This window comes from Octopus sinensis, linkage group LG15 (genome assembly GCF_006345805.1).
Source record: "Octopus sinensis linkage group LG15, ASM634580v1, whole genome shotgun sequence".
Classification (NCBI taxonomy): Eukaryota; Metazoa; Mollusca; class Cephalopoda; order Octopoda; family Octopodidae; genus Octopus; species Octopus sinensis.
This window is the reverse complement of record NC_043011.1, coordinates 30,112,742-30,117,090: the sequence shown is the minus strand read 5'-3', so window position 1 is coordinate 30,117,090 and position 4,349 is coordinate 30,112,742. Positions and strand designations below refer to the sequence as shown.

Below are 4,349 nucleotides of genomic sequence, written 5' to 3'. Positions count from 1 at the left end.
GTTTTGTCTAACATATGCTGGTGTAGAAATTCCCTATAAAAATGATGATATATAACAAGCTTCTCTGCTGAGTTTCTGTTGAATGACTTCTTTTCTCAAGGAATCGGCCAATGTGACTCTATGGGTAAGGTCACAAGCTGACAGAACTGTCACCATGCCAATCAAAATGCTTAGCGGTGTTTTATCTGTCTTCATGCTCTTTCTTCAAATTCTGTTGTGGATGACTTTGCCTTTCATCCTTTTGGGATTGGTAATATAAACACCAGTTGAGCACTGGGCTTGATGTAACCGATGTTCAACTTTTACTGAAATTGCTGGCCTTTTGCCAAAATTTGAAGCCAATATGACTCAGTGGTTAAAGCAACTTGCCTGAGGTACTGTACAGGGCATGAAACTCAAGACCATGTTATTGTAAAGCAATCTTCTTAACCATGTATCTGTACCTGCACTCATTGTCCAATCTATTTTTAAGACAATAAGACTGTAATTTCAAGGATAACTGGCTGTTATTTCTTGCATCTCAAGTGACTGCAGGGAGAGTCCTGACAGCAATGTTGCTAAAAGCAGCACTATAAAACTTGTAGGATGGCTTTGAAAATATGAGTTCAAGAAGTAAGAGAAAATTCTACAGAGTGTGGAATAAAATACTTAAAAGTGACTTAATTGAGTTGGGTTAGCACCAGCAATAATCACTCATTAATGTATTAAGCTAATTAGGTAATAAAGAGCGACTAACTATGTCATCTATACGTTACAATAACTCTCTTATATATGAGACAGCATAATTACAACATTAAGCTTGTTTGTTGTAATTTACTTTATGTGTTGTTTATTTAATTAGTTGTGATAAATGTATTAGTCTAATAGATAACTTAAGCTAATTACCTTTCTTAACCACACTATGTATAAGTAACTCAGAGACGCCATCCTCATGAAAAGCAATAGTTAAATTAACGTTAATACATTTAATGTGGAGAGCTTTAAAAAGCTGACTAAAATTAATTACGTGGTGATAGAGTATAAAAACAATATTTATTATTGACTAATTATTTTAATTATTTTGGCAAGTACAGACATAATTGATTATAAAATTAACAACATTAAATCTATATTTCATGAGGATCATAAATATCGATTAAAGTTGAATTAAGACCATTTTAATAATTTTTTTTTTTTTTTAAGAGCTTAATAGGCAATGAAGGAAAAATTTGAAGTATAAATGTAAAGCACAATATTCATTGTGATAGATAAGGTAGCTATTAAAAGTGGTGAATTGACAGAACCATTAGAGAGTCAAATCAAATCAAATGTTTTGCAGGATTTTGTTTTAGCCCCCTGTATTCTGGGTTCAAATCCCACCAAGGTCAATTTTTCCTTTTTATTCATTTGAAGGCAATAAATAAAACAATGGCCCAGGGTGGGGGAATTAAGGGTATTGTTAGAGTATTAGACACTTTACATTATCTGCTTGGAATTCTTCATGTTCTGAGTTCAAATTCCACTTCTTATCATCAGGCCCTTCATGGAACGAAATGGGGTCTTTGAGATCCAGCTAATAGTGATAGAACTCTATCATTAGGCGTAGTGATGTGTCAATTGGGGCAACAATTTGATTACCCCCAAAAGGATGAAAGTCAAAGTTGACCTCGGTGGAATTTGAAATCAGAACATAAAGGCAGACGAAATACCATGAAGCATTTTGCCTGGGTTGCTAATGATTTTGCCAGCTTGCCACTTTAATAATAATAATAATAATAATAATAATATAATAATAATAATAATAATAATAATTCTTTCTACTGGAGGCACAAGGCCTCAAATTTGTTGGGTGCAGACTAGTCAATTAGATTGACCCCAGTGTTTCACTCGTACTTAAGCCATCGACCATGAAGGGATGAAAGGCAAAGTTGGTCTCGGCAGAATTTGAACACAGCATGTAGCAACAGGCAAAATACTGTTAAGCATTTCTTTCAGCATGCTAACGATTCTGCCAGCTCACCACCTTAATGATAATAATAATAATAATAATAATAATAATAATAATAATAATAATAATGATAATAATAATAATAATATAATAAGAAGAAGAAGAAGAAGAAGAAGAAGAAGAATATTGATAATAATATTAGCAACAACAGTAAGAATTTCTCATAAGGCCAGAAATTTTGAGAGCAAAGTGTTACTAATACTTGACTGGTACTCTATTTCATTGACTCTGGAGGGATGGAAGGCACAAAGTTGACTTCAGCGGGATTTGAACTCAGAATGTAAAGAGCCAGAAGAAATGTCCTGGAGTATTTTGTCTGATGTTCAAATGACTCTGCCAACTGATTGCCCTAGTGGTTTCTGATTACCCTAATGGTTTCTGATTTCTTTATCGACTAACTTCCACCTCTTCAAAATTACTGGGTACAAGTCCAGTAATTATGATGGGAGAGAGTTAGTTGATACTATAAACTCTAGTACTTAACTGATGTTTTATGTTATCAAGGACAAGGACAATCAAGGACAAAAGGCCAAGTTGGCCTCAGCTGGATTTTAACTCAGAGTGTTAAGAGCTGGAACAAATACCCAAAAGTATTTTTCTGATACTCTAATGATTCTTTTGATAAACTGCCTTTAAATAAGTTTTTTCTGATTTAGGTACAACGCCAGCAATTATAGGGAGAGGGTTTAGATGATGTAATCAAATTCAGTATTTGGTTACTACTTTGTTATATTGACCAAGGTAGGATGAAGGGCAAATCTGATCTTGGTTGGATTTGAATTCAGAATGGATGTAAAAATGTATATATAACAGCATTTCCTTTACTTGTTTCAAACATTTCACTGCGGCCATCCTGGAGCACCACCTTAAAGGGATTTTTAGTCAAAGAAATGAACCCCAGGACTTATTCTTTGTAAGCCTAGTATATATATATATTTATACATATATGGGCTTCATTCAGTTTCTGTCTACTAGATCCACTCACAAGGCTTTGGTCACCCTAAGGCTATAGTAGAAGATACTTGCCCAAGGTGCCATGTAGTGGGACTGAACCTGGAACCATGTGGTTGGGAAACAAGCATCTTACCACACAACCACGCTTGTGTCTTGTATATTTAATAGCTATAACAACTTAACTATGACGCAATTATTTTAATCCTCAACAAGCAATCTCAAGTAAGATAATTTACAAAATAAGTCTGTTAAGAACAATAACTATATCATAACATATTTATATTTAGAAATAAAATTCACCATTATGCTATGGTTTATCAGATCTGCTTGAAATAGCGATCAAGTCTCCCTGAAATCACTTCTTGCCAAATTAAAAATTGAAGGCTCATGTTGTCTGGAGCATATTATCTTTAAAATTTAGGAGGGATATTCATGGATTGACATGAAAGAAGGGAAGAAGCTGGGAGTAAAAACAAAGAATAGAAGGGGAAATTTCAGTGCATTTCTTTTCTATTTGACATGTTGTAATCTAATGAGCAAAATGGAAATTATTAGTAAAGATTAATGGGAGCCCTAGGTCAGATCTGATTGAGCAAATATGTTCCTGCCATGACCAACCCTTCCATTTAAATATTCAGGGGTTAAACAGTAAATAAGGGAGCAAATAGGATACAACAATTATTGTGGAACCTCTGTATGGCTTATGGCCATATCACATTGAAAGCACCGGTTCTCGTCTGACCACCGAAGTTAAGCAACGTTGAGCCTAGTTAGTACTTAGATGGGTGACCGCTTGGGAAACCTAAGTGCTGTAGGCATCACATATTTAGGTGCAGGAGTGGCTGTGTGGTAAGTAGCTTGCTTACAAACCACATGATTCCATGTGGCACCTTGGACAAGTGTCTTCTACTATAGCCTCAGGTCAACCAAAGCCTTGTGAGTGGATTTGGTAGATGGAAACTGAAAGAAGCCCATTGTATATATGTATATATATATATGTATGTGTGTGTGTATATGTTTGTGTGTCTGTTTGTTCCCCCAACATTGCTTGACAACCGATGCGTTTACATCCCTGTAACTCTGTGGTTTGGCAAAAGAGACTGATAGAATAAGTACTAGGCTAACAAAGAATAAATCCTGGGGTCGATTTGTTCGACTAAAGTCGAGTAAAAACCTACAGAATTGGTCCCTAGAGCAGTGGAAGAATGTTATTTTCTCGGACAAGTCATCCTTTACCTTATTTCTGACCACTGGTTGAGTATACATGTGGAGACAGCCAAAAGAAACATTTGACCCAGACAGTCTTCTTCCAACTGTTAAACATGGAGGAGGATCCAGCATGGCCATGGTCAAATGACTAAGATAAGTAAAAGAGTAAAGAGTAAAGAGTATATAAAGAAACAAACCT

General features: G+C 35.2%; 1 non-coding gene across 1 annotated transcript; it reads left to right on the top strand.

The window, feature by feature from the left end:
* The first annotated feature begins 3,640 nt into the window (after positions 1-3,640).
* LOC115220097 lies at positions 3,641-3,759 on the top strand. The gene has a single exon (XR_003882470.1). It is a non-coding gene; the product is annotated as a 5S ribosomal RNA (ribosomal RNA).
* The last annotated feature ends 590 nt before the right edge of the window (positions 3,760-4,349 follow it).